This window comes from Dromiciops gliroides, chromosome 2 (assembly GCF_019393635.1).
Source record: "Dromiciops gliroides isolate mDroGli1 chromosome 2, mDroGli1.pri, whole genome shotgun sequence".
Lineage (NCBI taxonomy): Eukaryota > Metazoa > Chordata > Mammalia > Microbiotheria > Microbiotheriidae > Dromiciops > Dromiciops gliroides.
Window position 1 is genome coordinate 160697319 of NC_057862.1, and position 24715 is coordinate 160722033.

General features: G+C 39.9%; 1 protein-coding gene across 3 annotated transcripts in view; it reads right to left on the reverse strand.

Annotated features, from left to right (window-relative positions):
- The window catches only part of CGNL1 (cingulin like 1), a 211311-nt gene that overhangs the window by 163661 nt on the left and 22935 nt on the right, over positions 1-24715 (reverse strand). For 2 of the 3 annotated variants that reach the window (XM_043987782.1, XM_043987781.1), the window contains exon 2: positions 14036-14100. The exons of the other annotated variant lie outside the window; for it this stretch is intronic. The gene's annotated coding sequence lies outside the window, so the exon portion shown is untranslated. The remainder of the gene's footprint in view (positions 1-14035; positions 14101-24715) is intronic. 3 annotated transcript variants of the gene reach the window in all.

Sequence of the window (24715 nt, forward strand, 5' to 3'; positions counted from 1 at the left end):
AAACTCACATCCTTTAGAGATCCAAAGGTACCTGAGAGTTCCCCAGATATCTGAAACTGAATGAATGGCGGTATCTTCTGGATGTGCCTCATCTCAAATGCTGTCTAAAGTTGAGGCTAGAGAGCTAGTCTTGAGTGAGTCCGGAGACCATAAGAGAACTCTCTAGGACCCTCACCTACCTCCAACAATCAATCAATCAATATTTATTAAGCTCCTACTATGTGCCAGGCATTGGGCTAAGTGCTAGAGATACAAAGAGGCAAGACAGTCCCTACCCTCAAGGAGATCACAATCTAAAAAGGTAAACAATATGCAAACAGCTATGTAACACAAGTCAGAGGATAAACACACCAATTCCCCAGTATTTGGAGGAACAAATATCTCCAGGCTCCAGCCATTCCCTGCATTCCTTAAAGGCTCCTCCTCCACCAGCCTCACTGAATCCTTACCCTGCCTCAAATATCAGCTCAGATATTGTCTCTCTCCACATCCCTTCACCTTCTGTTACTAGTCATCTTCATTCCCCTTCTACAAATTACCTTATATTTATGCATGTGTGTAAGTGTTGTAAACCACTTCCCCCTAAAGAATATAAACACTTAGGGGTAGTTAGGTGTCACAGTGGAAAAGCACTGACCCTGGATTCAGGAGGACCTGAGTTCGAATCCGACCTCAGACACTTGACACTTAATAGCTGTGTGACCCTGAGGAAGTCACTTAGCCTTCATTGCCCCGCAAAAATAAATAAATAAATAAATAAATAAATAAAATAATAAAAACAAACAAACAAACAAAAAGAATATAAACACTTTGAGGGAAGGAGCTATTTTGATTTTTTTTCTTAGTTCTGTAATTCCCAACATCTACCTCATTCCTTGCAGGTAGTATGCATTTAATACATTTTCTGGATTGAATTTAATTGGTCAGTGCCAATCCTGAAATGTATAGAGATTCTTTCCTCCTAATCAAGCAAGTGTTGGATTAAATTCATCTTGCTTGCTCTTTTTAAATGAGGGTAAGAAAGCAGGAGGTCATTCCTATCAGGTCAGGTGCCAAAACCTGATCTTCAAACAGTAGGAAAGGAGAAAAAAAAAACTGAAAAGAGGAAAAGGAAGAAGGCAGAAGAGGACAATGAAAGGAAATCCCTTCCTAATGGTTAATTGGTTAAAAAAATAATAAAACCAAAGTCTTCTATAGGGTTAGGTTTCATGGACTTCTCTCACAGTCATAGGTTGCTTTATCCACAGCAATAACAACTGACTTCCATGTATTATGTGAGCAGATATGCATAGCAAGGAGAGTAATATGTGATAAACTGCCTAGAGAAACTAAAAGCACTTATCTTGGCACCTTGAGAAAAAAAACAAAAAACAACCCAGTCCAGGGAATAGCAAAATGAGAAATTTTAGGGGGGAAGGGGAAAGAGAAAAAAGGTCATGTTTGCTCTCAATCAGGAGATTCCAACTTTAAAAAAAAAAGACAGAAACTATAATGTCTAAAGTCCCTTCCAACTCTAATAGTCTGTGAAGTCAGAATTCTAATTTCTAAATCATTCCTGTTTTGGCCCAATGTGTTCTAATCAAGCATGTTATGGACAAGCCCAGGCAAAAAAGGTCATGCCTCATAGATTCAAAAGCCCCATAACAAGCAAGCTATCAGGAGCTGCTTCCCCCTCCCAAATGTAGCTGGAATAAAACCATTGCAGAAAGGCAGGGAAAGCTGAAATCTGGGAATTAGTAGATAAGAGGCCATCCTACCCCACCCCCACCCCCACCCCCACCTCCAACTGTTTCACTTTGCTTTTCCTTTGTGGATAGATAATACCCCAAGGACACTACCTCAGCTGAAGTGACAAGACAGACCAAAGAAAACCGTGCTAATAGCCCAAACCAACCAAGCATTAGCCAGCAATAGGGATAGAGCCTTCACCCTCAAGTTAGGAGAGAATTGGGTTCAAATCCTGACTCTACCACATGCTAGCTGTGTCTATGACTGAGTCACTGATCCACTCCAAACCCCAGTTTCTTTCTTCTACTAAATGGTACTAATAATACCTACCAATCAGGGATATAGTGAGGATTAAGATGAGATCGTTAATCAACTAGTGTTTATTCTATCAGGCACAGTGCTAACTGCTGAGAATACAAACAAAACCAAAAAACCCAATCCGTCCTTGCTTTCAAGGAGCTCAGTCTAATATGGGAGACACCAGGCAAACAAATATATAAAATAGATATAGACAAGATGAATTGGGCATACTCTTATAGGGAAGTCTCTAAAATTAAGGACTGGGAAAGACTTATTGCAGAAGGTAGGACCTGAGAAGGAAGATTTGAAGGAAACCAGGGAAGACAGGACATAGACATGAGGAAGAAGCATTTTCTAGGCATGGGGACTGTGGATGAAAATGTTTGGAGTGGGGATTGAAAGTTGTATGCAAGGAACAGCAAGAAGGCAAGAGTCACTGGATCAAAGAATACATAGAAGGGAGCAAGATGCAAAAAGATTGGAAAGATGGGAAGGGGGCAGGTTATGAAGGACTCTGAATGCCAGAGAATTTTAAATCTGATCTCTAGGGGTGATAGGGAGCCACTGGAATTTACTGAATGGAGGTGAGGAGAAGTGACACAAGGTCAGTACTGCATTTTAGGAAGATAGTTTGACAGTGAATTTTGGAGGGAGTGGGAAGAGACTTGAGACAAGAAGACCAACCAGCAGGCTATACTGCAGTAGTCAAGGTATGAGGTAATAAGGGCCTGTACCAGTGTGGTAGAAGTGTCAGGAGAGGAGGTTCCTATAAAAGAGGTATCACAAAGGTGGAAACAACAGAATTTAACCGGAAATTGGATACGGAGGGTGAATGAAGAGTTAAGGATGACACCTTGATTTTATCCTAAGAAGGAAGGTAGTACCCTCAATAGGTACCTTCTTCACTCACAGGGTAATTAAGAGGAGGGAGCATTAGAAGGGATAAAGAGATATATCAAGGTTTAAGATGTCTATAGACCATCCAGTTAGACATCTAAAAGGCAGCTGGAGATTCAGGACTGGAGGTTGAAAGATTAGGCTTGGACAAGTAGATATGAAAATCATCTGCATAGAAAGAATAACTAAAACTATGGGAGCTAATGAGATCACCAAGTAAAGTAGTATAGAGATAGGACAGAACCATAGGGAACCCCCATTGTTAACTACAAAATGGACATAAAGATCCAACAAAGGAGAGACAGAAGGAGTGATCAGATAAGCAGAAGGAGAACCAGGAGAGTACAAAGTCAAGAAAACCTGGAGATAAGAGATTATCAAGGAGAAGGTGATCAGCAGAGACAAAGGTACACTAAAGCCATAGAAAGTTACTTTTTTTTTTCAATCCTGACCAGTGATTTTATTGCAGGTATTTTATCAGTGTGGGGAATCTCTGGATGTGTAAACTCCCTCCACTGATGCAGATTAGCCAATCACTTATACTTTCTAGTCTTAGAGAGTTACCACAGGGTCACTGGTCACAACTAGTATGCATCAGAGAGGAATCAGCAGCCCAGGTCTTCCTGAGACTCAGAGGGGAGATTCTCCATCCACTAGGACATGCTATCTCTCACTAATTATTATGCCCCACCATGAACTTTCCTAATTCAGCTCAGTGTGTAGCATTGTTGATCATGACTGAAGAGACGCAGGAAAAGAGATGTCATTTCCTGATTTCCAGTCTCCTTATAAAAGCCACCCAAACTTTGATGATATATGACCTAAGCAGATCACATCTGGGCCATCAGTAGTGTTCTACCTAACATGACACCTCTAGTTTGTGGGGGCAGTCAGACTAGATAGAAATGCTGATTTCCTTCACTTGATGCATCTCTTTTGTCAGATCCCGGAGGGAGGGGAGGGAGGGGAGGGAGGGGAAGCCTTTCACCAAAAAGTCACCAGGGGCAGGGCGAAATTATCTTTCAGGGTCCCATGCATGACTAACTTAACCTCACAGCTACAGTGACCCATGCTCAGAAAACTGTACAAATAGAACGGGGTGTTGATGTGATCTAATAGGTGATAATTTATGACCTGCGGATAGCTCCCCCCATAAGCAAAAGAGTAGAAACAAATGCTTGAAAATTGAAAAAGGTGTGTGATTTGGGTGAGGATGGGGGAAGGGGAAAAAGAAGTAGGGAATCACAAGGGAAAATGGATAGAGAGGCAGCTGGTATAATGGAAGAATGACTAGACTTAAAGTCTGGGTTCTAGTCAGGAATCTATCTGCCTGTATGACCTTCAGCGACTCATTTAATCTCTCTGGGTCTCAAGTCCCTATCAGTCAAACAAATGAAGCTGGTAGAGATGATCAAGAAAGTTTGTTCTAGCCCTAACACTCTATGATTCTTTGTTCCAGAAATAAGAACCAAGACTTTTTCACTTGGTATGCTAATTGAATGTTAAAACATTATTCTTTAAGTTAGATACCTAACCTGTCATTTCTACTATCCACCAGATCAAAACAAAATAACACTGATAATAGCAATACCATAAATGACTCAACATTGACATATGGCATTTTAAGCCATACAAAGTGATTTCTAGGGGGAAAAGAAGCATTGATAGTGCAAACATCCTTTCCTCCTGATCCCTGAAAGAATAAAGAATAGATCAGAAATGCTCATCTAACTCAGTATTCCCTACCTCACAAATCATTCAGCCTAAGAATCCACAAATAACTCCCCCAGAAGTAACTCTTTTTTTCAGATGCAAAATGGAAGGCTGTTCTGAGCATAGGGCAGCATATGTGTGAGACTGAAGCAGCAGAAGCAAAAGGCGAGTTTTCACTGAAGGAAATTGGGGGCAAGAAGGAGAGTTGTGAAAATAAGAAACAATAGAATCAGGAATAGAGCTGAAGGAAAGGAGAAATACCATGAATGTAATTTAATTCGGTGTAAAGGAAAATATTGGTGATCATTGTGTAATCAACTAAGAAGAAAACTGTATTTATGTAAGGTTGCCAGGGAGTCATTCATTCACAATCAATTTTAAAGCCGAGAGATCATCTAATACAACCACTATATTTTACATAGGAGGAAACTGAGGCCAGGCCAAAGTCACAATTTCATTTACACCATGCTGCTTCATTCAGCACATCTGTATTGGTTGTCTACTATGTACAGGAAATTTAAAGATGAAGGAATCATGTCCTTGAGGAGTTTCTCATTGTGGGTAGAGGTAAGAAGGGAGAGAATGGCAAGTACCTCCAGTACAATTCAAACCACAGTAAATGCTCTAGAACATGAACAAAGGGGGTATAGATATTTTTTAAAGGTGACTCTGATGGTCAACATAGAAAATGATCAAAGAAAGAATCAAAATTATACTTACTGAGCAAACCTAAGATGCACCTAGGCTACCATGGTAGGCAATTTGCAAAAACAAATCTTGAAAAGGTATACAATTCTCCTGATCCCTGATAACTATTGTTAGAGTGGCAACAACTATGAAGTTTGGAATTCTATATATCACCTAATTTCCTGATATATTTCTCCCCATGTCCCAGAGAGCCATCCTTTATAACAAGGATTCCAAAATGCCAAGAGAAAGGAGGCAGGGTGGAAGGAACCAGTTCAGCAAAACCAACTGGTACATTAACCAATTCCACTATTTATGCAATGTTGACTACTTCTTGTCCCTCGTTTCTTCAAAGGGGGGAAGTACAATCTCATATTTATCTCCTCTTTTGGACCTAGTGTGGTCCAAAACTTCACAGCCTTTACAGTGAATTTTAACATAGGATTTTCAGTGAAAAAAATAATTTTGATTTTTGTTATTTTTTCTCCATTTACATGTTGTACTCATGTACAGTTAGGGACAGCTAAGTGACAAAGTGGATAAAAACACCTAGCCTAGAGTCAGAAAGACTCCTTTTTGTGAGTTCAAATCCAGCCTCAAACACTTAGTAGCTGTGTGACCCTAAGCAAATTATTTAACCTTTTGCCTCAGTTTCCTCATCTGTAAAACAAGCTAGAAAAGGTAATGGCAAACCACTCCAGATTACTTGCCAAGAAAACCCCAAATGGGCTCACAAAAAAGCTGGACACAACTGAAATGACTAAACAAAACAGACACATACATTGTTTTCCTAGTTTTGCTTACTTCATCTCACATCAGTTCACATCTCCTTCTTTGCTTATATGTATTACAATACACTATATTCATGTACCACAACTTGGTTAGACATTCCCCAATCAATAGACACCTATTTTACTTCTGGTCCTTTGTTACCAGAAAAAGTGAAAATACCATGGTATTCATGGAACTTTGAATTTTGTCACTCCTTTCCCCCAGGATCTAATTAACTAAATCTCTTTCTATAACTATACCCTATTTACTCTCTGAACACTTGGGTTCCCTTTGGATCTATTCTAATTTTTTTTTCTGGGACAATGAGGGTTAAGTGACTTGCCCAGGGTCACACAGCTAGTAAGTGTCAAGTGTTCAAGGCTGGATTTGAACTCAGGTCCTCCCGAATCCAGGGCCAGCACTTTATCCACTGTGCTACCTAGTGGCCCCCAGATCTATTGTCATTTCAATCAAGGAATATTTTGGTCCTTCCTGGAACAGACAGAAAGAATGTCTTATCCACTAATAATTAATCTCTTCACCTCTACACTATAATAACAACATCACAATCCAAAAACATCACACTCAGGCACAGACAAGGGAAGTGGACTGAATCATTCTGGGGCAGGAAGAAAAGGAACTAGGAAAGTGAAAGTTTCTACTGTTGTCTATTCAGTGATTAGTTTGTACAAAACAGTGACTTGGGATACAAATCTTATCTAATGGATTGTTCTTTTTACCTATAAGTATTGCCTTTTTTATCATTTTACTACATCTAGATTAATATGGAACAGCCCATAAATCTGTGAAGGTGCCAGTTTCACGGTACCATTTATAAAAAGACATCTTAAAAGCAATCTTGCCAGATTCTATTCCAAGTCCCATTGAGGACTTATAATCAGTCTTCCACAGGCATTTTAACCAATATCTAAAGTCAGTTGTATTTAAGTAGAACACTGAATTTGAAAAACACAACAGAGTAACTTTATTAACTTTACTGGGTAACAAGGCATCATTATTCTAATTTAACTCACATGATTAAGAACAGACCGTGACAAAGTTCTCTATTAAATTCCTAGCTTACTCTACAGCTGCCAGATCAGACCTAGTGTACCTATAGAAGGCACATATTATTTTCATTGTGGAGTTACAAGTTGGAAGTCAGGGCTAGCTGACAGCTCTGTGTCTGATGGTGTGTCCCTCGGTCCTTCCTCTTACTGGAAGATGATTCTAAGAATTCCCTGATTATATTATCCTGAGATATTTTGTATCCAGTGTAAATACTTGAGTGGGAGGCCAGACTGGTCAGAGCTTTCACTAAAAATTCCTACACCTGAAGCAAATTTGTTAGGGAGAGGAATTGAGGCAGGGACAACTTAAGGTCTTAAAAGAGCTACCTAGAATACAGTGACTTGACCAAAAGGCACATAGCCACGTTGTGTCAGAGTCAAGACCTAAAGCCAATGAATTTAAGGCCAACTCTCTATTACAGTGGGCTACATCACAACACGAAAGGATGTAGAGTGAGGAAAGGAAAGTCAAAAGAGCAATAAAGTCATTGAGATACAAACTTCAGTCAAAAACAATTGACTCTATGAGCATCATTGCAATAAGGTTTTTCTGTGAATGTATTTGGGAAGAGGATTTGTTGAAACAAAATTTACTGTAAATTTGTTCTAAGTAAATAGAGGTAATTACTGGTTGACTTGGCATTGTCTTTTTCCCCCTGTTTAAGATTGAGGACCAAGCATGTCAATTGGCACAGTTTTTTTTTTTAAGTATATTATAATTTACTACAATTTCTATATTTTCAAATACACTATAAATACAAATAATTAAAGCATATGTTGTTGTTCTACTTTGAAATAAACATTTTTGTCCTACTAATTCTGTGTCCTTTTGCCTTACAGATTTTTTAAAATTTGGCTTTGTATCAGTTGACATGACTTGGTCTTTTAAGATATTCTTAATTTTGTTGTTGTTAATTCCTTTTTCTAAAGTTTTTTTTTTTGTCTGCTATGTTTTACACGACTGCACATGTATAATTTATGTTGGATTGCTTGGGGGGGGTAGGGAGGAAGGATGAGAATTTGGAACACAAAGTTTTAAAAATCAATGTTATGGGGCAGCTAGGTAGTGCAGTGGATAAAGCACTGGCCCTGGATTCAGGAGTACCTGAGTTCAAATCTGACTTCAGACACTTGACACTTACTAGCTGTGTGACCCTGGGCAAGTCACATAACCCCCATTGCCCCGCAAATAAAAAAATCAATGTTACAATTTGTTTTTACATGTAAGGTGGTGAAAAATTCTAACTAAATAAATAACAAGGTATTCTTAAATTCCAGTCCTTCTAATGCTAAAGGTGGAAAAGAAAAAGGCAAAAGACAAAAGTGTGACTTCAAGAACACTGCTCCTCTTAGCTATAGAATTTAAGAATGTGTCCTGACAAAACCCATCTGTCAAAATAGGAGGAGCATCTCTGAGAGTCACGAACTTTAGGTCTATGGTTACCTAACTTTTCTTTTTAGAAATTCCTATGTAATGGATTCTGTTATTTCAAAGAGTAAAATAGCAAGTGCTTACTAGGAAAAAGATTAAATTAAATCATCTGATGAACTGCTGATGAGGGTGGGCATCAAAGATATTTCTATAATTATCCCAGCTTATGAATTTGTGTGTGCATAGTTTCCTTGATGGTATCAAGATATAGAGAAAAGTAACTCTATGACTGAGAGAGGCAGCATGATGTGGTAGATAGAGCACTGAATCTGAAATTAGGAAGATCTGGGTTTGAATCCTGTCTCTGACACTAACTATATAACACCATGTGAGTGATTCACACCCTTCTTCATTTGCAGAATAAGGGAATAAGGACTTCAAAGTTCCTCTCCACCTCTAAAACTATGATCCTATCATTTGTCCTCCAGAAAAAGAAGCACATTCAAGAGCATGCTTTACCACTGGGTATTTATGCAAAATGAGTATTTAGGATAGACTTTCCTTTTTTGGGGGGGACTATTTTTCATGGGACTTGAGCCAGATGATAGAATTTTCTGCCAGGTCACTAAGACCCCTTCTCCCCACTTCACTACTCCCATTTCAATCTCCTTTGAAGATGAAAGTTGAAACAATAACTATTTTCTGACATTTTCTGGCACTTAACATTGTATCTGATGCCCCTTCCATAAGAAAACTTGAATTTGGAAAATGTTAATTAATACCAAGAAAGGAATCTTGGTTTTTGCACTTGAAAAGGCCAATCAGATAGTTAATCTCGGATGAGCCTTTGGGTCTATCTTGCATAAACTTCTTTAAAGATATTTGGGGTGGGAGGGTCCAAAGAAAGATACAATACAAATAAAAAAGGAGGGGAGGGGAAAGCAGAAAAAAGATGTATTTTTCTCCCACCATCATAGGTCTAAAATCTTACTTCTTACCATGACAATTTATATTGTTAACAGTAATTCTTATTTTCAGGTGAGCTCTCAGGCCATGGGCCACATTTTCACAAAGTTAAAATTTGGCTTTCAAAGTCCTATGGTAATCATAGGAAACCCTCTTCTTTTAAACAGAAAATTATTTCACCCTGCATTCCAGAAGGTCTAAGTAGCAATACTTTTTGCTCACATTAAGTTAACTACTCCACTATTTAACTACTCTGTCCTCATCAAATAATTAGAAACTAAAATAAAATACGACTAGGGACAAGCAACCTTCAAAATGACCTATAAAGAAGCCTACGATTAGGAGAGACTTTGACTTAAGAAGGGAAGAATTCCAGATTCTGTTCCCATCCTGTCACCAACTCAGAATATAACTCTGGTAAATAATTGAGCAAACAAATTAATGATAAGTTGGATTTACATAGTACCTTTCATCTGACCTTGATCATCATCATCTGGTGCCTTTAACATGCATCATTAAACATACTTTGTAAATGAGGAAACTAAGGTTCAGGTAGGTTGTGCCATTTGCCTGAGGCCACCCGGCCAAGTGATACAGTCAGTGGTAATAACAATAATAGCCCAAATTTACTTGGATCTTTAAAAGCACTTTCCTCATAACACCCTTGGCTGGTTGGCAGAAGATATGTTATTGTCTTTCTACAGATGAGGAAACTGAGGCTCAGAGAGATAAAATGACTAGTGACCAGTTCTCCATGTTCCTACTCTAGATGAGAACCTGATGCCTCTTTATCCTCTTTTCTATACCTTAAAAAGGAATACTGTGGGGCAGCTAGGTGGCGCACTGGATAGAGCACCGGCCCTGGAGTCAGGAGGACCTGAGTTCAAATCCGGCCTCAGACACTTAACACTTACTAGCTGTGTGACCCTGGGCAAGTCACTTAACCCCATTTGCCTCACTAAAAAAAAAAAACTAAAAAAAAAAAAAGGAATACTGTCATTACCTCCCTAAGGAAACTACAGTGATTATACAAATAAATTCACATAACAAAATTTCATTTTTGGAACAGCTCTGACAGGTCATTTCATGAAACCCACACCTGCACATGAATCTCCTCTCAGATAACACCAAGGGAATGGTTAACCAGCTTCAGATTGAAGACCTACAGTGCTCGCTAGGCAGCCCATTAGAAATGGTTAGTAAAAGTTCCTTCCAACAAAAAACTTCCTAAATAAAGACTGGAGGGAATAACAGTCACCACAGCTTCTCCCTAGTAGCCACCCTTGAACAAACTTCCTCCCTCCTCTTCTTCAGTGCAGTAAAGCAAGAATTGGTTTCAGCTGGGGAAAAGGGAAAGAAATTATGGAGAAAAGGACAAAGTTGCTTTCATCTTGGCTAAGCAACCTGGTTGTCTGGGTCTTCCCAGGTCTTAAATCTCCAAGAAAACAGAGCTAGACACCTCCCTAGCCTCACCCACTGTACTCACCACAGCCCCACCTTTGACCTCCTTTAAGAGAAATGAGGTTAAAAGTTTGCAAAAGAAATGGCAAAACATTATACAGACATTCAGGGGCAAGACAGGTAAGCAGAGAAATGCAATTTGGGAGCAGATTCTAGCCTGTGCAAAGTTTATTATGATTGACCTGGGTTTCAATCCCATTATACCCACATGCATGCCAAATGACACTTCTGTAAAATGGGAATAATATTTAGAGTTGTTGTGAGAAAAAAAGACCTTTGTAAGTTATAATGAGATATAAAAATATGAGCTATGACTATTCATACTTTATATTGATATACTTTAAGTTTACAAGATTCTTTACATACACTTTACAAGGCCCTTTACATACACAGGCAGAAGAGTGGATAGAGTGCTGGGCTTCTCTTCCTGAGTTCGAATCTGCCCTCAAATATGTACTAGTTTGTGACCCTGGGCAAGCCACTTCACTCTTTGCCTCAGTTTCCTCATCTGTAAATGAGCTGGAGAAGGAAATGGCAAATGCCGAGAAAACCCCAAATGGGGTTGTAAAATGATTTAACATTACATACAGTCTCTCACTTAAGCCTACCTGAGGTAGGTACTAGAAGAATTCTTATCCCTATTTTATAAAAAAATTCAGAAAGGTTAAGTGATTTGCCATGGGTAACATAGCTAATAAATGTCAGAAGCAAGATTTAAACCCAAGTCTTACTTAACATACTACATTGTTCCTGCCTGCCCAAAGATGCAGGTGGCAACAAAACTGAATGTTGGAAGAGGGAAAAAGAAGCAAAGGAGCAAAAGAAAGTTCTTTCTATCCAGGAAAACAACATGCACACTTATCAATAAGTATATAATATATACAAGGGAAATGCACAGAAATTTGAGTCAGAGGAAGGCACCAGCAACTGAGGGAATTAGGAAAAGTCTCATGAAGAAAAGGTGGTGCCCCAGTCAAGTTTTGGAGAGAGCTAAGAGACATTCCAGGCAAGGAGGATAACACAACCTGTGCAGAGGCAGAGACAGGAGATGGAATGTGCTATGACACAGCAAGCAAGGTAGTCTGACTGGAATATAAAATGTGGAAAGGAGGGTAACGTTTATATTGTCTGGAAAGTTAGACTGCAGCCAGATTGTGAAAGGCTCTAAATATGAAACCAAAGAGTTGATATTTGTTCCAGGAGTTAATAAGGAGCCACCAGAGTTTACTAAGGAGGTAAGTGACATGCTCAAGCCTGCCCTTCAGGAAAATCAGTTTGTTGGAATTTTTCTCATCCAAGTTTACAGACCACCACTCTCCCTCCTCACCTGCAAAACACACACACACACACACACCCTAGCCACAAAGAACCTCTCACCTAGTCCAAACCCAGACCTGAGACCCAGGCATTTTAAAGGATTTGTCCAATATCAGACAAATAGTCATTACTGAATCTGAACCCAGGCCCTCTGACTCCGGGGTCTACATTCCAGCCACAATGGTCTATTACACTGTTCCTCTCACAAAACAATCTCTATCCCACCTCCACACCTTTGCACAGACTGGCCTGCCAGCAAGGAATGAAATGAACTCTCTCCTCATCTCTACCTTTAAAGCTTAGCTGGAAAACCATCTCCTATATGGGATCTTTTCTCAACTTTCCCTGTCCCCACCTCTAATATCGCCTTTCTACTTGGTATATATTTTGCATCACCTTATGACATATGTATATATAGTTTCCCCAGAAAGAAAATTAACTCCTTGAAAGGACTGTTTTCCTTTTGTCCTTGTATTCCTAATCTACTCCCTGCAAACCCCCAACTCTCCACTCCTCACTTGTACTCCCATACCCCCCACTTCATGAGACTCTCAGTTTAAGAATGATAGAAAGGAACTAACTGCTACTGAAGACTTTTGCTGCACAATAAAGCTTTTCACAAGGGTCCCCATAAAAAAAGCTTTGGCATTTTCAGTAAGCCCATTTAAAAAGCCATTACAGTGGTTTTCCACAGAAACTTGGCCACAGATAATTTCTGATGGGTTTGATTTATTAAAACTGTATCCTCTGCTTTGAGCTAAGCTCACATACTTTAAAAAATAATAATAAATTTTTTAAGCTACAATGCCCAAAAATCCATTAAGAAGCTACTCTGCTTTTTTCATCCCTTGGGTTACAACTAACCAAAGGGGTGAAAATACGATTTGTGCTGGGGCCTTAAGGGTGAACAAGTTAGGATTTTCTAAACTCATCAGGAGAAGGGAGAGGCACTGAAATGCTACTTTCCTGGAAAATAGTCCTGCTTCCAGTTCCCTGAAGTTTATCTGGGAAACATTAGCAAGAATGGGAGTATCAGGTATCTTAAGGGCCTTAAGAAAGCATAGTGAGAAGGGGCCATTCCTAAGGGCCTAAAATCAACACTTTATATTGCTTTTGGAAGTAGATGAGCAGTCAAGTCAGATCACAGAGCATGCATGCAAGGTGTTCATGGGCTTAGCACACACACCTACGCTTTTAATTCATGTCAATAAGCAGTTGCTAAGTGCTGCACTATGAACAAGGCAATATGCTAAGCCCTGGAAGAATAAGAAAGCCTCTGTTAAGTGCTTACTACATGCCATGAAATATAAGAGTTGGGGATATAAATACAAAAAGTGAGGCAATTCCTGCTCTCAAGGAGCTTACATTTTAATAGAAGACAACATGGTGGGGGGAGGGGAGGAAGTTTAGTCTGGAGAGTCCCAGGGATGGTAAGTTGATGCATAGAACTAACAAGATTTTTCAAGAAACAAAGGTACAATTGATTTCACTATTTGGTTAGTGAGTGCCCAGAGTAAGCAGTAGAAAAGCAAGCACAAGGCAAGATGTCCTAGGTAGATGGCTGGACTGGTTGGGATTGAAGCATGAACTGATGTCTGGGACTTAGCTAGTAGATACAGTAGTCTAACTGGGCTATTTTGCACTCATTCAGTTACCAAAGAACTAAGCTGGGTCTTAGGACCCTGACTCCAAAGATGGGAGGATAAACATTCCCAGGAGATGGGGGTATGGATTCTGGGAGTTCAGGTCTTACCAGAGGGGTGTAGATCCAGGCTGGAAAAGAGGGAGAGTCCCAGACTTCAAGGAATTTACCTCCTCCTAGGAGAAACCACATGTACATAGATAAGCAAATATAGACAAAACACAGACAAAGAGGACACTAACAAAGGGGGGAGGAGTCAAGGACGTAGCATAGGAGGTAGCTCCTAAACTAAGCATTGAATTGAGCTGGAGGATTGCAACAGATAGCCTTCTGGAGAGAGGACATTCCAGGCACCAAAAATCTATATAAAGACAGGCAATGTAATGGCACCTATATGTCCACTTGCTTGGTTGGGCCAAAGAGTGTTTTCTGTACCGCGCTGGATTTCCAGTAGATCTCCACAAAGTCATTTATAGGGGCCCCAGCAGAAGATTCTGAAGGCTGGGAACAATAAGGAAAAAGGAAATTGCTATGTCCCTAATACTAATTACAAAGAGAAAAATGACCCTGGCCTTGCCCCAGCAGTCTCCTAGAGGAACTGAAGGAGGAAAGAGCAGGTCCAGCAGCTTATAAATCTCCCCAGCAAAGGTGAAAGAAGCATGTCTCCTCTGAGAAGGGGCTGAAAATGGCACTGGCCCTGTTCTCAGTATATTTCTTCCTTCCCAAAGTTACCTTCCTCTTATTTAGATTGAACATCTGCCAGCTTGACTTCATCTCTCCAGATGTTGCCTTTCAAGAACTGCATGTTTCTCTAACTATTTCCAGGACAGACTCACACTCTCAAACCACCAGGGTTTACCATGGCATCCACTTTTTCCCACAAAGGGGTATGTTGGAGGCTTTTCCCTTTTTTTCATTCTTTGTTTTCCCCCAGCAAGCTTGTATGGAGTAGCTCATTTTAAATCTGCTCTATGAAATGGAACCTATTTCAAAATGAGAAGGTTACCCCACTACTCAGGTAACAAATATAATTCTGAGTGCCCTTAAACTATTGGAGAGGTGGGGCGATCTTTAAACTCATTTCTATGAGATTTACTCGAATTAACCACAATAGCACAGCCCTACCTCAAAGACATCTAGGAAACCTAGGAGCGGTGTTTGAGATTAGACAACCAAGAAACAGGTCCAGAGCCAGGGCCAAGCTATTCTAGCTGAGACAACCTCTGTGGATGCCACCAAGAAAGCAAGCCCTGACAGGAGTTGCCACAAAGCAATGCTGGGTTTAATAGCCACTAAAAGATGACTTTCCATTCATCAAGTTCTCCTGGCAGGCAGTGGTAGAAGAAAAAGCAGTCTTCAAATGAGGGTTAATGTTTTGCTGGTTGGCTTTTCTGACAACGCAACCACCACCTCCAGTTGCAGAAAAGGTGAGGAAAATAACTGCTCAGTCACCAAATAGTTTACTAATTTACTTTTAAAATCTCTCTATCTGGGGCAGCTAGGTGGTACAGTGGATAGAGCACCAACCCTGGAGTTAGGAGTACCTGAGTTCAAATCTGGCCTCAGACACTTGAAACTTACTAGCTGTGTGACCCCGGGCAAGTCACAACCCCAGTTGCCTCACCAAAAAAACAAACAAAAACAAACAAACAAACAAAAACACCTCTCTCTATCTGGGTAGCTTGGAGTCCTGCTAATCCTTCTCAATGAGAAATTCTAGTGATACCATGGGGGTACCTAAAGGAAATGTCCAACCTTCAGCATACTCCACATATGGCCCAGAGCCAATATTTTAATAAAGTATGTGTTTGGTCTACTAGCTGGTCCCAAATACAGCATCCTATCGATCCCCTGCCTCCCTGCCTGGAGGATGCCCCCTGCACCCCTGACCTGGAATGAGATTCCCCCCTTATCTTCAACTTTAACCCCCTTTAAGACAGTTCAATTTGATGTGTCTACATATATGTACATGTATGTATATTGATATATAATCTATATATAGACCATGCTCACTTTACAAAAATTCACATTACTCAGATTCTACTCATGTACACACATATATATTCCATATATAATATATACTCCTTTTATAGGGGATGACTCATAAGGCATTCCCCCACCCCTTGTCAGTGTTTTTCTGACCCCCTCCCCACAAAACCACTATTTTGTATTTACTTATGTTCATCTGTTAAGCACCCCCTTGCCCTTCCAGTACAATTAAACAACTTTGAGCACAAGAACTTTTAAAAATTTTTGTCTTTGTACCCCCAGCATCTTATAAAGTGCCTGACAGCTAGTCATTTACTAAATGCTTGTTACATTTAACTGGATAAATAAATTGTCATTTGTGATTTACAAATCACTTTCCCTACAACAACAGACCAGTTGTTATACTGAGGATTCCTCTGTGTAGGAGATAAGACTACATAGCCACTGAGGTCCCAACAACAATTCTCAGATTCTGTGACTCTATGCTTCTGTAACCCTGGGAGGTAGTAAGTATTCTTATCTCCATTTTATAGACAGATGGATGGATAATGAACATATCTACAGTGAAGCAAATCAATGAGAAAAGAAGTAATGTATGAACAACACTGGGAAGACCAATGTACCATGTAGGGTGGAGATGCTAACCAAGGGCAGTAATGGAAACATCAGGACCTGTTATATATAAAGGGAAGAGTACAGGCTTGGTGGGAGGCTCTGACTCATTCACTTGCCAGTGGAAAAAGAAGATGAGGAAAGACCGTTAGAGTAACTGGAAAACTAAGGGCTAAAGCAAGCTAGGTCTCTGCCAAGGACAGGGAGGTAACTCAGGAGTTAGTGGATGAACCATCAGCAAAATGATCAGGAAAGATAAGTAAATGCTCTATAATTTAAAAATAAATAGGACTCACCATGTCAGAACCAGAGAGTACTGAGTATCATATGGCTCAATCCTCACATTAGAGAATTCACTAGTCACCTTGGAAAGTAGGGAAGATACTCCATAAAAGACTAGTCCAGATCAACATATGAAGAATGGTATAGAAACCTCTATTACAGAAGGTGAAGAGGAGGAAGGAGATGGAACAGTGGCTAGAAGTTCTGGAAGATCCAGTTTCTTAATCTACCCAGGAAAGGAGAAAGAAAGTAAAATATTGAAGAATGCAAGCTCAGGAGGCATAATAAGCAAGTCTCACTTTAGCTCCCAGAGCTCAGTTTCCCTATGTTTAAAATAGGGTCAAGAATATTTGGTCAGCTTTCTTCAAGGAGATGATTTATAAGACAAGCACTTATAAATGTTAAAGCACTATACAAATGGGAGCTATTATCAGGGTGAGGCAATGGGGTAATAAACACTTAAGTAGGTATATTTCAAAAGAGTTTAACCTCCTTCTAAGATAATTCAAGTCAATTGTTGGATTAAGGTGGCAGGTAGTTTTCAGAACAAACAATAAAACCATTTTTTCCAGTACTACCCAATAATGCCCAAGTAGAGGACTTTTATCCCAAAAGCTGCCTGAGAGAAATTGTCTAAAAAAAAAAAACACAAGTGTCTCTTCTCTGGGCACTCCACCTCCCCCATCATTAAAATCAATAAGTTTAATTGTGTGCACAATCCTGGTAAGACTCAGGTTCCTACATCTTCCATGGGTGGTCCCCACAGGTGCTTTTGACAGTGTAAATTTGAGGAAAGGGGAAGGTTAACAAGATTCTGTTCGTAGTCACTAGGTTACAAGTCGTGCAAATTCTTTGTAGATGCTATGATCCCTCCAAATTCCCTTTAGACATTTCTGGTCTTAAAAAATCCTGTTCTCATAAAAATTTGTTTGGCTTTTTTGAAGCCCTGGCTAACCTGGCCCCTTCCTACCTGTCCAGTCTTCTTCCACCGTGCCTCCTCTATGTCTGCCCCAGTGCAGTGACACTGGTCTTCTTGATGTTCCTTGAATAGGACACTTCAGCTCCTGACTCTAGGTTGTCCCCATGCCTGGAACACTCCCTCCTCATCTCCTAGTTTCCCTGGCTTCCTTCAAGTCACAGCTAAAGCCTGGCTTTCTGCAAGTCTTTCCCAGTCCTTTTAAATCCAATTATAGATTGTATAGAATTGTTTGCATGGTGTGTTCCTGGTTACATTGTGAGCTCCTTGACAGCAGGGGCTGTTTTTTGTTTTGCTTTTTTTGCCTTTGTATTCCCAGCATTTAGCACAGTGCCTGGCACATAGTAGGTACTTAATAAATGCTTGTTGACTTGACTTAAAGAAGCTATAGGAGACTACACATGTATAGCTTGTGCTGAATTGCTTGAGTTCTTGGGGTGGGGAGGGAGGGAAGAAGGGAATTTGGAACACAGGGTTTTTTTAAATCGATATTTTTTGTTTTGCATATAATGTGGGAAAATAAAGTTCTAAATAAAAATAAAATAAAGAAGCTATAGGAGCTAAGCATTGAGCTAATTGGAAATGTGGGACAGTTTCTCTGGCATGCTAAGGCAAGGCATCACAAGATAATAAATGATAAGTTTACAAAGAACTTGACATAAATGATTTCATTTGAACCTTACCACAACCCTGTCAGGTAGGTACAACAGGTATTATTATTGACATTTTGCAAACAAGGAAAACAGGAGTTCAGAAAAATTATGTAACTTGTCCATGGCCATATAACTAATAAATGTCAGAGGTGAGATTTAAATTAAGGGCTTCCTGATTGCAAGTCCACCAAACCACACTGTTTCCTACAACCAGAGGGCCTGGTACATGCTCTCCTGAAGTAAGGATGGTAAGACAAAGAACCAGCAGTGTGGGTAGCGCTTGGCCCATGCATAAGACTGAGTTTTATAAATGGTTCCTCTTTCCTCTTCTTCCCCCATAGTTCAAAGCTTTATGTCTAAGCAGTTAGCTAGTTTCCCTGTTCATGATGACTCCCAAGTGTAAGAATGAAAAGGACTTACTATACTTTCTTGGCATATCTGTGTATATATACATATATTTCAGACTGGCTAAAATTTATTTTAATAAGATTTTGTTTAAATTCTTTAGCAATTAAAACAATATAAATACTATATATTGTGATTTAACTGATGCCATAAAAAGGACCGTTAGTCCTGGGTTCTTATCTCAGATTTTCCGCTTGTGCTTCTTTGATGATGAGTCAAGTCACTTAAAGGCCTGAAATTTTAGCACTGAAAAAGAGGCTTGGAGCTCATCTAATCCAGAAGTTCTCTGAGTGTGGTCTGGGAACCCCAGGGAGTCCCAAGGACCCTAGCCTTTTGGGTGGTGCTCAAAGTCAAAACTATTTTTATAATAATACTATGTTTTAATGCCTAACAGTAAATATCAGTAGATATAACCCACACAAGGAACAAAAGCTCCTTGGGGGCATCCTCAGTAATTTAAGAGTACAAAGGGGTCTTAAGACCAAAAAGTTTGATAACTGCAAATCTAATCTAATAGGGTCAATCTGCCTATGAAAAAAACTGAATCCTGGAAGTCATTTAATGATTTGGCCATGATGACATGGTAGCAGAGCCTGGACTAGATCCCAGATCCCATCGGACTCAACCCAGTATTCTGCCTACTGAATTACAGTGTCCTCTTCAATAAGAATTAACCCCTTACAGCAATGCAATGCACAGCGGGAGAAAGACTTTCATACTTCCCAATGAAACTACAGGAAAAAAAACATTCCATTCCTTTCCATAACAGAGACAAGGAGTGGCTTGCTTAGAACTGATTGGTGTCCAAACATGGGATCCATCCAACCTACATCACACTGGACATTTTATGATGTTCTACAACTTTTTCCTCCTGTTCCCATTGTGAATAATGAAAGCTTTTCATTTTGTTCCAAAGGAAATGATCTTATCCCCAGCAGGATGATAGCATTATTATTTAAGCGAAGTAGGTATCTGGCACATATTTCTAAAGGGATAGACACTCGATCCCAAGTTTATTAAAGTTAAAATACAATAATAGAAATAAGACTTATAATCTAATGTATGTACACTCTATTTAATAGGGAATAATTCTTATCAGCTTCTCTCTCTTTTTTTTAATCTATAGAGTGGAAGGCTGATGGAATAGTGCCCACATTCTTTTGTTTTTAACCTATCAATTAAAAGTTTCTTTTTCCATCTCCACAGATTTGGCCAAGAATGCTTAACTTTGTGTGTGTCTTTAACAACTCTGATGGAGTTAGACTTTAATAAGTCTAATGAAGCCTGTGGGCCCCTTTCTCAGAATGTTTTTAAATATATGGGGAGAGAGGAGAGAAGGAGAGAGTCACTGCCCTCAAAGAGTTTACAATCTGAAGGGGGAAGACATGACACAAAAGGAAGCTGAAAAGGGGAAGCATTACAGGGTAGGTGGCTGGGGAGCATGGTATTCCAGGCACTTGAAAACATCTGATCTGAGCCCTCAGAAAGGAAAGCTGTGGAAGGAGTTTATTGCTCCAATCAGAGTCTAGAAGGCAATTGAGGAAGTGGAGAAGGTGCTGAGTTATCAAAAACTGAGTCAATCAGCATGGTGAAGAGATTTCAGGTGATTTTCAGCTTATCCTGGGTAAGGAATGATGTTCCTTGGAGTTGAAATCAAGCACAGCTGCTGACAGAAAATGGAAAAAGTTCTCTTATGGTAATTTGTACTTATCCTATTATGGAGTGATATGCTATAACGAAAACCATTTTTTTATATGTCACTTAAGTGGGAGAGATTTCATTAAAATTTTTTTTAAATCATGTCTTTATACATAACAATCTAAAGAGATATGGACATAACTTCCTTGAGGAACTCCTCACTGGAAAGAACTTTTCTAGATTGGGTCAATTAATGCCACTAACAAGGAAGTCATGTGATGTAATAGGAAAAAAAAGCACTAGTCTTTTTTTAAAAAATCTGAATAAAATTTTATTTTCCAAAATATATATAAAAACAAAATTTTAACATCAATTTTTTAAAAAACTTTGTGTTCCAACTTCTCTTCCCCCCTCCATTTCCATCCCCTACCCACAAGAACTCAATCAATTCAAAATAAGTTACATATGAGTAGTCATGGAAACATTCCCATATTAGCTAGTTGTGAGAGAAAACAGTCAAAAAACCCAGAACTTCAGATTAAAGAATTGTCAAAGAGGAAATGAAAAAAAATTTTTAACATGTGTTTCCATCTGTTTTCAGATACTATCAGTTCTTTCTCTGCAGATAGGCTGCAATCTTCGTAAGTCCCTCAGGGTTACATTGGATCATTGCCTTGCTGAAAATAACCACATGCTTCCCAGCAGATCATCCCCCACTATTGCTGTTATTTTGTATACATTTCAGTCTGCTTCAGCTCATGTAGGTCTCTCCAGGTTTTCCCCATAGCATCCTGTTCATCACAACCTCTATATCAACCTTAAGCTTGACAGAGAATCTTCTTCACAAAAGCCCAGCAAAGTAGGTACCATACATTTTGCCATTATAGTCAATCATCATAACTATTTCCCTCCATCCCATTCCCTTCCCATGTCATTTACTCTATCTTCTTTTTACCTATTCCTCCTCAGAAGTGCCTTACTTCTGACTATCCTCTCCCTCGCTCTGCACTCCCTTTTTTTCACCCTTCCTTCCTTGTCCTCTTCCTCTCCTATTTTCCTGCAGGGTCAAATAGATTGCTCCTCCAAATTGGGTATGAAAGCTATTCCCTCCATGAGCCCACTCCAATGAGATCAAGGTCCCTGAGCTAATTCTGTGTTCTAAATTTTTCTTCCTCCCTCCCTCCTCAACCCTCCCTATGAGATCAAGCAATTTAATATGTCATACTGGTGCAGTAATGCAGAACATCTTCATCTTCCTTGAAAGTGTTTTGCTTTTTACTGCTCTCTCCCCCAATCTGCCCTTTCCTCCTTCCCTTCTCCCCCGCCTTTTCTCCCTCCCTCCAGGGCAAAAGTATATTACTATACCTATTTGAGTATGTATGTTAGTCCTTCTTTGGGCCAATTCTGATGATATTAAGGTCCACTCACTCCCCAACTCCTTCCCCCTATTCTACTCTCCTCCATAAGCTTTCTTCTTGTTTCCTTCATATGAAATACCTCTCCCCAGACCATCTCTCCCCTTCTCCCTCCCCCAGTTTATTCCTCCTACACCTCAACCCTATTTTAATGATGTCGTCATGGATTAGCTAGGTGGCACAGTGGACAAAGCACCAGCCCTGGACCCAGGAGGCCCCCCAAGCTCAAATCCAGCCCCAAACATAAGACACCCCTCCCCGTCTGCCACAAAGAACAAAACATAAATGAAAAAGCACTAGTCTTGAAGTCAGAAGACCCAGATATATTCAAATCTAAAAATCCCAGTTCTGCCTCTTCCTAGTTGTGTGACTGGGCAAGTGATTTAACTTTTCTATTAAAGACAGAGTACTGTAATGGAAAGATCAATAGATACAGAGCCAGGACCTATGTTCAAATTATAACTCAATCCGTTATGACCTAAATTGATGGCTGTGGGCAAGTTACTTCATTTTGCTGCACTTCAATTTCTTCTGCTATAAAATGAAGGACTCAAACTAGATCTTGGGGATTCCCTCCTGTCATACATCTATTATTCCTCTTACATACTGCCCTTCCCTCCTCTCATCTGAGAAGTGGGAGATTATGGATAATGCTTTATATCTCTTTGTTATAAGAAGGGGTTGAGGGGGAAGGAGAACAACAGGCTAAGTAACAGTAATGTAAAAGACAAAAAACAACAATAAACCATTAAAATAATGAGAATAAACAAGGGAACAGGTTGCATTAAATGACCTCTAATGTCCCTTCCAGTTCTCAATCTATGATACCATAGAGGGTGATCCCAAAGGATTGTTTTCCTCTCAAGACTTGGTAAGCCTTAGCTCTGGAAACAGGGAATCTAAATATTACTTTGTCATCAATATGGGTCACTTTTCTCATCTACAAAATCGAGATGATAAAGCCTGTACAACATGCCTCACAGGACTGTGGTATAGAAATACATTAATGTGAGCCATTACTATCACTCCCAAAAGATTGTAATTTCTTTTTACCATAGCAAGCTTTTTTTTTTTAAATCACCAAAGTATATCTGTCTTTCCCTCCCTTCCCCCATTATCTCACTATTCATTTGTTTTGGTTTCAGATACTTAAATTAGCCAGAGCTCATTCTATTAGCAAGATAATTTGGGTCTTAGCCAGTGTTTATCCATCATCTAAGACTTATCTATAGGGGGCAGCTAGGTGGCGCAGTGGATAGAGCATCGGCCCTGGAGTCAGGAGTACCTGAGTTCAAATCTGACCTCAGACACTTAACACTTGCTAGCTGTGTGATTCTGAGCAAGTCACTTAACCCCAATTGCCTCACTAAAAAAAAAAAAAAAAGACTTATCTATACTCTTTAGATTCCTTCAAATCAATAACCAACTACCCACCCTTGTATTTCAGTGCAAAGGCTATTTTTTTCTTGAAATGGCCTCATTCCAAGCCCTTAAAAGTTTTCCCCTCTTATCAACTCCCCCACCACAGGCATGGAAGCTTTCTCAGTGCCACTCCTTCCATCATCCTGGCCTACTGGAGTGGGAGTGCTAGACAACTCTTCCCTTGGGCTCCCCAGGCTCCAATCAGTTTTGTAAACTGCCACACAGAGAAACTTGGTGCTTCTCCAATTCAATGAAATAAACATTTGTTAAATGCTGGGTGTTGAGAATATGAAGGTAAAAGAGGAAGACTTCAGCACTTTAAAAAGTTTATAGTCTACTGGGGCTGAGAAAGGAATACATGTACACACAAAAAAATAGAATTCCAGGTAGAAGCATAGGATTTAGTAAGCATGCTAAGAGGGAGGGGCAGCTAGATGGCGCAGTGGATTGAGTGCCGGCACTGGAGTCAGGAGGACCTGAGTTCAAATCTGACCTCAGATACTTGATGCTTACTATCTGTGTGACCCTGGGCAAGTCACAACCTTCATTGCCCCCACACACACATACACATGAAAAAAAAGAATGCTGAGATCTAGCCCAATTCACTTATTTTACAGATAAGGAAACTGAGGACTAGAGCTGTTAGGGGAATCGAAGGAATGTATGTGAAAGCATTTAAGTGTTCACAAAGTACTAGGCCCTAGAGTTAGGGCTGGGAACACAAAAGTAAACACAGTGCCCTGGGGGCAGCTAGGTGGTACAATGGATAAAGCACCAGCCCTGGATTCAGGAGGACCTCAGTTCAAATCCAGTCTCAGATACTTGACACTTAACTAGCTGTGTGACCCTGGGCAAGTCACTTAACCCTCATTGCCCTGCAAAAAAAAAAAAAAAAAAAAAGACAGTGACCCAAGCTGGCCAAAGAGCTTGCTCTCTAAAGGAGGAGGTAATAAATATAACAGAGTGCTAGCTAAGGAGGGGTGTATTTTTGTTTGGAAAGTTACAGGGATGGTGAGTAAAGCCATAAGGGAAATTTGATACACCTTTTCTAGTAGCAGTAGCATTATTGGTTTGATTTGGGGCTAAGTCCTTCAGGGTTTGGTTTCTGGTCTGGGTTAAAAAAGAAGGAAAATGGGGCAGCTAGGTGGCGCAGTGGATAAGACACTAGCCCTGGATTCAGGAGGACCTGAGTTCAAACCCAGCCTCAGACACTTACTAGCCGTGTGATCCTGGGCAAGTCACTTAAACCCCATTGCCCTAAAAAAAAAAAAAAATAGGAGAACATGGAAGATCAGAATTAGAATTGGGACCACAACTCCAAAAGCAATGCTTTTCCCATTGCACCCCACCCATACACATGCCCACATACCCTGGGGTTAGCCAACCTTCTAACAATAAA